The sequence below is a fragment of the Episyrphus balteatus genome, chromosome 3 (genome assembly GCF_945859705.1).
Source record: "Episyrphus balteatus chromosome 3, idEpiBalt1.1, whole genome shotgun sequence".
In the NCBI taxonomy this organism is placed as follows: Eukaryota; Metazoa; Arthropoda; class Insecta; order Diptera; family Syrphidae; genus Episyrphus; species Episyrphus balteatus.
The window spans coordinates 60,911,484-60,924,036 of record NC_079136.1 but is presented as its reverse complement, the minus strand read 5'-3'; positions in this window follow the sequence as shown (position 1 = coordinate 60,924,036).

The window sequence follows — 12,553 nt, the reverse complement described above, 5'->3', positions numbered from 1 at the left end:
TCGGAATTTTGAAAAAAATCGAAAAACCGGATTATACCACTATCGGCTAGCTAAGAATATAAGCTTTCATATGGCACCACTCCCCTGTCTCTAGATCAAAGCGTTCCAACGCCTATATCGCGGAATTTTGAAGAAAATGAAAATAAAATTTTTGATGCCAAAATATAGCGGGGACTCTAACCTACATTTGGGTACAACTCCCATTCCTGTAGGTCCCCGCGTTCTCAAACCGGGAGAACTTAAAAGTAAAAAAAAAAATAGGCACTATTCTGAAAAAAATAGGCATGATGTGGCGGTTTAACATGGAAGGCGATTTTTTAAAAATCTGACAATGTGCAAAGCGTAGGCCCATGACACAAGCTATCATTTGGCATCACTCCTAAAAATTGCTCTCAAGCGGTTTAGCTTCCAGGAGCGTTCAAAGATTCGGGGATTTTTCGAAAAAAAATTTTACCCCAACTTACAAACACGATTTTCTCGGAATTTTGAAAAAAATCGAAAAACCGGATTATACCACTATCGGGTAGCTGAGAATATAAGCTTTCATATGGCACCACTCCCTGTCTCTAGATCAAAGCGTTTCAACGCCTATATCTCGGAATTTTGAAGAAAATGAAAAAAAATTTTTGATGCCAAAAGGTAGCGGGGACTCTAACCTACATTTGGGTACAACTCCCATCCCTGTAGGTATACGCGTTGTCAAACCGGGAGAACTTAAAAGTAAAAAAAAATAGGCACGATTCTGAAAAAATAAGCATGATGTGGCGGTTTAACATGGAAGGCGATTTTTTAAAAATCTGACAATGTGCAAAGCGTAGGCCCATGACACAAGCTATCATTTGGCATCACTCCCAAAAATTGCTCTAAAGTGGTTTAGCTTCCAGGAGCGTTTAAAGATTCGGGGATTTTTCGAAAAAAAAATTTACCCCAACTTTCAAACGCGATTTTCTCGGAATTTTGAAAAAAGTCGAAAAACCGGATTGTACCGGAATTTTTTTTTATGATAAAAAAAGAAATATTTTACTAAAAAAAATAGAAATATATTTACTATCAAAAACACCAAGAGAAAAGATCACGAAAAATTATCTGTCTTATTTAAAGAAATATCTATGTGTTAAAATAATTCCATTAATAACTAGAACCAAACATCTTTAGCTATGGTGTTATATAAAAGTTTAAAATATCTTCATATTTCATTATACTTTCCAAATAAAAATCAATGTATCCACCCATCACAGCTCAGCTCACTTTACCTTAGCTCACCCAACAGCTCAGCTCAACCATCAGCTCAGCTCACTTTCAGCTCAGCTCAAATGAGCTGAGCTATGGTACATATCTCAAAAGTGAGCTAGCTCAAAATTTGAGCTGAGCTGCGAGCTGAGCTCAGCTCACTTTTGAGCTTTGTAGCAACCCTGCAAGTTCCATATTGCTACTACTAGTGCTGAAGCACACACAATTCTCATAAAATTACCATATCGCACATTTTATGCGCAATTCATTTACTTTCGTTAAGCATATACCGTACGTTCTGAACCGCACAACATGTGTAAATTTCACAGAATAAATTGAAAACTACATGGACGCAAGGAGGATGAAATAATTAATTTATTGTTCACTTGATAAAAATGTAAAAAACGAAGTGTGGATTAATTAATTTAATAATAGAAATTAAAAAAATCAAATGAAATTCATTTATATATGTATACTGAATGAGAAGTATAACTTCAGTCGAGTGTACATGTGTACACACACTCTTTTTTTTTTAGAGTTGATAGAATGGTTGTGGTTTTTTCTTATTTATTGAGAATAATGAATCGAATTTTTTTGCAAAAAAAAAGGGTAATGGTATTCTTTCAATTTTGGTGTATATCACTGGTCTGCAAGGAAATCCTTCTTTAAGTAAAACTATACTTTTCTCAAGGATTTTTTGTATGCTGATTTCTAATCCGAAGTCAGAATTGGCCTAGTACGTCACGTTTTTTAGATCTTCCCGTTAGAATATTTCAAAAACCCATTTTTTTTTTTGCTGTTTTCGAAGAAATATATTGGCATAATGTAATCTTTTTCAATTTAATTTGCTACGGTTTATGAAAGAACTTATTTTTTTCATTCAAATTCAGTTTCAATCTTCTCAATATCTCTTTTCTTCTCCCTGATATCTTAATTTAAGTAAGTTTAGTAGGTTTGGCATATCTTAGCATAAGAAAACTGATCTCTAAAAATTCATACCTATATCTTTCTCAGTAGAACAAAAGTATACTTTTCTAATGATTTTGAATCTGAACTCAAAAAATTTCGGTCAGCTTTGATTTTTGAGATAGTATGTAGGTATAGTAGTTTTTTTGAGATTTTCTAAAAAAAAACTTGATTTTGTGGTCTTTTAATGCGAATATCTCAAAATACTGACGTGATAGAATTTTTTTGACTTCGGATGCAAGCACATCAAGAACTATAAGTAAAGTATACTTTTGTTCCTAGGAGAAACAAATCTGAAGCTTTACAAGGCAGTTTATCGAATGGTTTATTACAAATAAGATATTTCTAATATAAATAGTAAACTAGTATGGGAAACCGACGAATTTACGAATACCAGAGTTACGGGCGACAGAGTTACGAGCGTCAAAGTTACGCGAAACCGAAGTTACGAAAAACTAGAGTTACGAATTCTAAAGTTATGTTAAGCTATGACATGTGATTTTTGGGTTGGCAACAATTACGAGGAACGATATGGAATTATGGAAATACAAACAAGAGATTAACATTTTTCTCATTGGTCAGAACTAAATGAGTAAAGCGAAAATGGGTGTTATTTAATCTTGTAAAATTTTGATTGGATAGGTATAGATATACATATGGTTTTGTTTTTGTGAGAAGATCGCAAAAACGTTGAAATAGAAAACAAAACATAAGTATGCTTATGTAAGTTTGGGGGACATAATTGAAATTAACTTCTTATTTGTCCAACTAATATTGCACGTACGTATTTTTTTTTCTATTAATTAATATAATTATTCATAGCGTATTTTGTAATACCCACTTTGTATATCTATACCTATCCAATCAAAATTTTACAAGATTAAATAACACCCATTTTCGCTTAACTCATTTAGTTCTGACCAATGAGAAAAATGTTAATCTCTTGTTTGTATTTCCATAATTCCATATCGTTCCTCGCAATTGTTGCCAACCCAAAAATCACATGTCATAGCTTAACATAACTTTAGAATTCGAAACTCTAGTTTTTCGTAACTTCGGTTTCGCGTAACTTTGACGGCCGTAACTCTGTCGCTCGTAATTCTGTTATTCGTAACTCCGTTACCATTTCAACTAGTATATAAAATTTCAAAACACGTAAAAGTTTTGTTTAATGTATTTTATTATGGTTTTCTTTACATATTTCACTTTTTATATATAATAGACGTTGATATTTTACATTTTCCTTAATTAAGGTGTTTTTTTTTTCATGTAAGCATTTACTAAAAACTGTAGGATTTCGAAATTTTCGCTGTTTTTGTCAATTATCTAGTATCTTCAAATGTGATTAAACTTTTCTTAATAAACGCAAATTTGGTGTCATATGACAGATCATATTATGAGAAATAAGTCCTCCAAATTTGAGCTTAATATGAATAGTAGTTTTATTTTTGTAAAAGGTCAACCGAATGTAAAAGAGTTATTTTCTACGATGCCGCTCTTGTCGAAGAAAAGTCCAGTGTACATTCTCAGTATTTTCCTGGCGATCATTTGCAGTTCTGATGGAGTTGCTGACGACGGACGATCGATGGCTAGAAAGATCATACTAGTTGCGGAAGCCTATTTATGATCAAGCTGGATATTCCATCTTCCGTTCCATCTTGGAAACATCGATATAATTGAAACTTCAAGGTTTTTTTTTAAGTAAAGCGCAACAATTAGGGAGGGGCTCTTTACAAACTACGTTATTTTCAGATTTCAATTTGTTGGCTATTTTTTATAACTTTGGCATTAACAGTGCCACTATCAAAAACGGTCTTTGATATTTAACACATAGAGTTTGTTGGGAGCTTTAGGTGTCTGAAAACGAAAATTAGATGCCCCTGTAAGCATTAAGTTAGCACTGGTGGTACAGGGAAGTTAATTTTAAATTTAGACACCCAAACATCAAAAATTTGCTGTCTTGAAATTTCGAAAATAATAAAAAAAAAACAGAATAAAGTTTATTTAACACTCCTGTTAATTGCAAAAAAATCCACACAAAAGACGCTTCAAATTAACATTACAATCCTTATCTTATAATTTTGTTTTTGATTATTTCCATAGTAGTTATTTTTCTGGAAGGCTAGCTCGAAAATGAAAAAAAAAATGTATGGGTGTCGCAGCTATGCGCATCAACTTAAAATGCAAAATGAAAGCTAATATATCAAGCTTTAAAATAAATATAGAATCTCAATGGAATAATGCGGTATAATTTTGAATTTTTTCCACTTAATGTAAAAATTAACACAAAAAACACGATTTTTCAACTTTTACTTAAATGAGATTTAACTTAAATTTATATGGTCCTATATTATACTTAATAAAAATCATACAAAATTTTCAATAACAAATTAAAAAAACACTTAAAAAACCATAGTAACCAAAGCAATTTTAAACCTCAATTTTACCTCCAAAAATCACAAATTCCAACTTTAAGATCAGTTATTTTTTGTTTGCACTGTCTCTACCCAAAAATTTAATCACACTTACTTAGTACAAGGTATTAGCTTTACATAAAACCGGTTTTTGGATAGAGTATTGCAAGTGAATTTTTTAATTAAATTCCGTTAGATGAGCGATTTGTTACACTGTGTAGCGCCGCGCCGCGCCGCGCCGCGCCGTTTCTGTCAATAGTATAAAAAGCTAATAAACCAATCCTATTATCACATTAATATGCTCATTACAATGCTGCAATCGTATAGCACACGTGAATGCGAAGTCGTAAGGAAACTCTTAATAATTAGCGCAGCATTGAAATGTTAATGAGCAAATGTGCCGCTAGAGCTATGAAACAGGCTTTATAGCTGGAAGAAGAAAAGTGCCAGTGGGGTTTATTTTGGTTTGGTTTGGAGGTTGAGGTTGGCTTAGATTGCCACTTTCAAATGAGTAACAAAATTTGTATAGTTCACTGTTGTCTGCTCTATCTCTCTCTCTCTCTTTCAACTTAACGAAGTGTTTGCAAGGACAAATGTGTTCCATATCACAATCCACACACAGCCAGATTTAGATATCCTGACGTCAATTTGTCTTTCGCTAACTATACAGAGAGTTGCCTCTTTTATTAAAGGTACCTATCATTCTATATATAACTGTAAGGCGTAAGTATCACAGGAAATTTGCAGGGTACACCTGTCCCAACTGGGGAGAGGATATAATAACGATACCTATACACAGGGAGGGGCCATAAACAGTATCAACTGATGCGCGATTTCCTTCATTGTCGTTACAAGGATGACAATACAACAATTTCCCTTGATTAAATAATGTAATTTAAGATTCTCGTCTAATTATCCCCTCAAGATTTTATTTAATTAAACAGAAACAAAAGGCAATTGTCAACAGCTAGCGCTACAGCAGCTGCTATGCTGCTGTGGTGCGATGGAAAGCGGTTTTGTTGTAACGTGCAGTTGGTGCTTGGTGGGATATATAGGGCTATACAGACATTGAACGAGAATGAAATGTCGACAGGACGACAAATTAGAACATTGTGCAGTTATATGTAGATGTTTTGTTACAGTGTACTTATGTATGCGTGTATGATGAAAATGCAGAATAAAGCCGTTTTAACCAGTGATGAAAATGCTGAAGAATGTGTAGCAGCAAAAAAGTCAGAAAAGAAAACATATAGCATCGTTTCTAGATCGCAATAAAAATTACTGACCTAATACTATCAAGAAAGAATTGTAAGATAAATGCAAAAAGTACTTTTCCATGAGAGTTTGCAATTTTATTTAGGTAAGAAAAGTCAGATAATTTCATAAAAATGCGACTTTTTGCCATAGGACATTCAGATGCTCCGAATATAAAAGGATAAAAGAAAATAACAGCTTACGATTTTTCGACGCAATATTATGTCCGACACTAATAATAACACAAGTTTACAAAAAAAAAATAATAAAATTTTTTGGACACCAAGTGCCGTTATACTTTTCATATAGATTCAAACCCTGCAAACTAGAAAATCTTACCTAAAAAAATATTTATGGATTTTTTATTCGAGATATCATTTTTCAAAAATTGATTTGTCGTTGATTTTTACCGACTTTTAAAAAGGAGGAGGTATTCAATTCGTCAGTATTTTGTTTTTTTGTTTTTTTTTTTTATGTTTGTTACCTCATAACTTTGGATTAAGTGATCCAATTTTGATTTTTCTTTTTGTTGTGGAAAGCTGTTGCCTGCAGTTGGGTCCCATTTCAATTTCGTCCAGTTATTGCCATAGAAACTATGAGAAAAATCATAAAACCCAGTTTTGAAGTCGGTTTTTTTTTTTTTTTTTTTGATAAAATAATGATTATAAATTTTGTATGTGTAGTTAATTTTCTGGTTAGGATAACAAGATTATTTTCTTCAAAATCTATGGATAAGTTATAAAAATATGACAATTTTTGTAACGAACAAAATTAAATTTACTATCAATATGTATCCTTTTAAAAAAAAATTGGAAATTGAAATATTGTAAAAAACTTAAGAAAACCTATTCAAAAAACGCAAAAAAGCGACAATTTTTATGTTTATGTTTATGTACTCTCTACAATTTTTATGAAATTCAGAATTAGTACCAAAAAAAAAAACTATAAAAAAAAGATACCGCAGTTATTATTGGTAATAAATTTACTACAAAAAACAAAAATGTAAAGCAGTCCAAAAAATAATTTAGGTGAAAGGGTATTTTTTGGGAAATAAGGAAAATCTGCGATAAGTCCCAAAAATCAGTGGTTTAAATGTTTTCGTTACAAACTTAATAATTTTATGAATACCAGAGTTATGCTCGACAAAGTTATGCACGTCAAAGTTATGAAAAACCGAAGTTATGCAAAACCGAAGTTACCTATGAAAAACCAGCGCTATGAACACCAAAGCTATGCAACGTTGTTTTTAGGTTGGCAACCATTGAGAGGAACGATATACGGGAGGTAAGTACCAAAAAGCTAGAGCAAGTAAATTGAACCAAGACATGAAAAAAAAAACGTATGGGACGGGGGTGTCTATTCCCCCCCCCCCCCCCCCTCCGTTTGAGCAATTTTCTAAAAAATTAGCTTAATTTGCAAAATTATAAAAAAACAAAGGCTACTCCAAAAATAATGTACTGTACCTTTTTGTAAAGTCAAAGACATGTTCTTTTAAAGAAAGTTGTTTAGTGGACCAGTTTTTGAATTTCGAATTTTTTTCTCTCCCTTTTTTTTCAAAATTTTGATTTTAAAAATAATTTTTTTCAAAAACTACTCCATTAAGAGCCGTTTGCTGAATCGAAACTTAAGCATTTATGTTCCACATAAATCCTTATGTGACAGTTTACGCAGAGGAAAAAGTAGAGAATAAGAGCTTATGTTCATTTGCTGAAACGGAACTTAAATATTTAAGTAGAACATAAAGCTCTAAGTTCTACATAGTGGTTCACACGAACTTCAAACTGTGTCATAAATTCCTCTAAGTTAAACATAACTTAGGGGGAAGAAATAGTAGAACATAAGCAGTTTATGTTCTACTTAAGCAAATTTTATTTAGAAAATACAGGGGAACATGGGTTAAAAATTCCATCGGTTGTAAAATAAAGCGTTATAGATTATTTAAAATTAAATTTAACTAACATGCAATCAAGTTTTCCATATAGTATATGTTGTATAGTACTTTTTGTGACCACCTTTCGCTTGCAAAATAATTGTAAAGGGTGAATGATACTTTCTACGAGAATGTGAATTTATTGATAATCGATTTTATACCAGGGGCCAAATTTCGCAAGAAACAATTTTTCAGTGTACTCGAAAAAAAAATAGTGTTAATTGCTTTGCGAACAAGGCACAGAAAATCTCAAGCAGAAAAACTCACTCTTGTGGAATTGGGCCCCAGATTTCACTTTTTGAATATTTTTCCGTTATTTTTCTTTTTCTCAAAAGACCATTTTTTTTATCTAGCACTAGTTCCTCACTTTTATCATAATTTTCATCATTTAATGTTTTTTGACAAATCTAATTTCTAATCTTAAAGATAAATTTGATTTTATGCTAACTTTTCAAAATACGTGAAGTACATTTTTGTAGTATATTGTCATCCCTTTCTATAAACATAGCCTAAGTTTTACACAAAGGTGACTGCATTCAAAATGGAAGAGATGAGTGTTTGAAAATGTATCTAGATATACCATTGCCTGGAGATGGTGTGCGGATTAGGATAATAGTGATTGCTAAATTTTGAATTTTTATGACAAAAACACAAAATGTTAATAGGTAAAATGATTTCATTGGTTTACCTGGTAGCTAGAATTTGTCATGAAATTTAGATTAATTTCTATGGTTATTGTGGGTATTATCCGGTAAATAATTACAACTAATTTGTTTAGATGAAGAAATGATTGAAACCAACTATAATTTGTTTGAGGGTTGAATTATTTCACACGACTCGTAAACAAAAACTAAGTAGAAATACTATAGTGAGAAAATTAACAACTTGAAAACCGGTTGTAAGGTTTTCTGATGTGGCGCATTCAAAAAGGGGTATCTCGTATCTTTATGATTTCTGGAAGAGAAATTTTGATGTTTTTTTTTCAAATAATTTTAAAAAAACTAAATGGTATATCAGGCCTTTGAAATCAGTCAAAATCAACAACATTTGTGTCTTTCAATCACAACTCACATCCACCTCTTGCCAAAAACAATTTAAAACAGTTCAAAAGTGCTACATCACACCAAAACGAAAACCTCACACTACCAAAACAAAACTATGTCTTTATTGCAAACATTGAAAACGTCGTCACCCAATAATATTGATTAAATGTCATTGACCAAATCTCTATCGAATTGTTCGAAATGGCATCTTCTTCCTTTTCTTCAATATGACACCTTGAATGAAATTGTATTTCGAGACAGCAGAGTAGAGCCTTGAATTCGGAGACGATGATGATGAGACGATGAGAGCATCAGTCATAGCAGCTGCTACGATGTGAAATACGCTGACACGGTGCTCACTTACAATTCACTTCGTATTGTACGCGAGGTCTGTGTTTGACACATGATTTGATTGAGTATCCATCTTCTTACCTATCATTCGATTGTGTGGATTCGATGTGCTTTTGAAGTATCAAATTCATCAATTTCAAATTTTGTTTTGTTTGTTTTGTGTTTGTTTTTTTTTTTTTTGAAACTGATATTTTTTTGGCTATTTTCTTTCATAGTTGTATTCGCCGATTTGATGTTGATACATTTTTGAAATCATTTTTGTTGATTTTATGAAATTTACACAAAAAATTCGGCAGGATTTTTCGGTTTTTAGTGACACTCGAAAGAATTATAACATTGATTTTGAATGTACTGAGAAATTGAATATTCTTGCGAAATTTGTTAAAATCTGGATTCCTTTAAAAAATATTCAATGCACTCATAGACCAGTGCCAATCCGGTTTTCAGAGGGCAAAAGTTGAACAAATTATTAGCAGCATAAGGGTGGTGGGAAAATTTAGGATAAATGGTATATGAAAGGGGAAAAATAAATTGCCCACAAAAAAATTGGGGGAAAGGGGGTGGGTGGGCGAAAAAGTGGGGTGGGTGTCAAAAATCATGGTTTCTTACGATTTCTGTCAAAACTAGACGTCCTATCGAAAAAAGTCAAATGCAAAAGTTGTAGGTAGTATAAATGTCTACAACTTTTACTCAAACAATTTTTTTCTATAACCCCAAAAATATTGGAAAAAATGCAAAAATATGATTTTTTGATTTTTTATTTTTATCTTTTACAAAAATGGTTGGATTTTAACAAAACTTGGTTAAAAACTACTTTATTATGTTTTCTATCTATTAAAAATGTTTTTTGAGCAAAAAGTGAATTTTTGGATTTTTGACGAATTTAATTTGAAAAAATAGCCTATTTTTCAATCAAAAAAGTTACCGAAAAAATTTTTGATTTTTGAAAAGTTTGAAATGAAATTATTTAGATTAGAACCTATTTTTTAAGATTGTGTGGAAAAACTATACTTTTCTTTTAGAAAATATTGAGAAAAATTGAAAAAAACAAAAAAAACGATTTTTAAGATCGATTTTTCCGTAAATGACAGTAATATTGGCGAGAAATAATTTTCCATAGAAACTAAATTATACTTTTCTAATGGCCTTTGAACTTCTTAATTTGAATTTAGTATTAGAATAGCTCTAACGTGAAAAGTTTTTGAGATATTGAATTTTGAACGTCCAAAACACTATTTTTGTGATGTTTTGCATGGTAATATCTCAAAAACGTGATGTGATAGAATTTTTCTGACTTCGGATTCAAGCTTAGCGCACAAAAAACCATTAGAAAAATATACTTTGATTTCTATAAAAAAAACTTTTTGACTAGTGAATTCGAACACGGAAAAAAAAATCGAATGCCTTGTTCGAATTCACTAGTCAAAAAGTTTTTTTTATAGAAATCAAAGTATATTTTTCTAATGGTTTTTTGTGCGCTAAGCTTGAATCCGAAGTCAGAAAAATTCTATCACATCACGTTTTTGAGATATTACCATGCAAAACATCACAAAAATAGTGTTTTGGACGTTCAAAATTCAATATCTCAAAAACTTTTCACGTTAGAGCTATTCTAATACTAAATTCAAATTAAGAAGTTCAAAGGCCATTAGAAAAGTATAATTTAGTTTCTATGGAAAATTATTTCTCGCCAATATTACTGTCATTTACGGAAAAATCGATCTTAAAAATCGTTTTTTTGTTTTTTTCAATTTTTCTCAATATTTTCTAAAAGAAAAGTATAGTTTTTCCACACAATCTTAAAAAATAGGTTCTAATCTAAATAATTTCATTTCAAACTTTTCAAAAATCAAAAATTTTTTCGGTAACTTTTTTGATTGAAAAATAGGCTATTTTTTCAAATTAAATTCGTCAAAAATCCAAAAATTCACTTTTTGCTCAAAAAACATTTTTAATAGATAGAAAACATAATAAAGTAGTTTTTAACCAAGTTTTGTTAAAATCCAACCATTTTTGTAAAAGATAAAAATAAAAAATCAAAAAATCATATTTTTGCATTTTTTCCAATATTTTTGGGGTTATAGAAAAAAATTGTTTGAGTAAAAGTTGTAGACATTTATACTACCTACAACTTTTGCATTTGACTTTTTTCGATAGGACGTCTAGTTTTGACAGAAATCGTAAGAAACCATGATTTTTGACACCCACCCCACTTTTTCGCCCACCCACCCCCTTTCCCCCAATTTTTTTGTGGGCAATTTATTTTTCCCCTTTCATATACCATTTATCCTAAATTTTCCCACCACCCTTATGCTGCTAATAATTTTTTTATTTTCAAAAATTATTGGCACTGGTCTATCAAAAGAATTATTAAAAATGAGTTTTTGTGACGAATAGAATTTCTTTAATTAATAAAGAAGGATAACCAAAAAAAATGTAATTTCCTTTAAAAACTAAAACTATTACAATTCTAAAAAAAAACATAGAAAAATCCTTTATAAGTCCTTCCTTTGCTGAAATAAAAACAGAATTCGATGCATTTCCATGGATATAAAAGGCGTTATTTTTTGTTTGTAAACTGCTATCACAAGCACAAGCGAACACAAATTATTGCAATCCATAAAGTTTCAGAGCTTACCGACATGTCAAATAATAAATTCGACAGATTTTCGTGTGCGATATGCTGCGATATCCATTTAATATATGGGCTTAAATAGAGGCCAACTGAATGGGGTTTTCAACTGCAGTAATTGTATTTTTGTTTTCTTTTTTCATTTTATTTGGTATGTTAATGTGTTTGATATAAGCGGATATTAGTTTTATGATTAGTTTTTATTAAAACCTGTGCTAAGTAAAATTTTCTTTGAAGAAATACGACTTCAATTGAACAACAAAACAGAAAACTTGATAAAATTATTGAAAAATTGTTAAGCAATGCGATAAGCGAAGATTGATAGATAATATTGTGAAGTTAAAACCCTACTAACAACCATAGAAATCGGTTGAACTGTTCCGCAAGGAAAATTCTAGGAAGCCACTGAAAGATGTAATTTTGGAGGAACCCCCATATTATCTCTACTCAGGTGAAACGCAAAATTACTGGAAATTCGAACAAAATACCAACAAATGATTATATCACAATCACAATGTAATACGAAACTTTGACTTTTATGAATTTAGGCTTAGGGAACTGTTTCGACAAAGTCGCGATGCAGCGCGAAATCTTCTTAGAGAAATTAATTCTCACATTGATTATGGACAAAGAAAATCTTTTAATGCTTCACGATAATTCCAAAGACATATCGACCAAGAACATCTATGGAATGAAGGAAGAGAGAAGGTCAGCCTCGAAAACATTTCATATA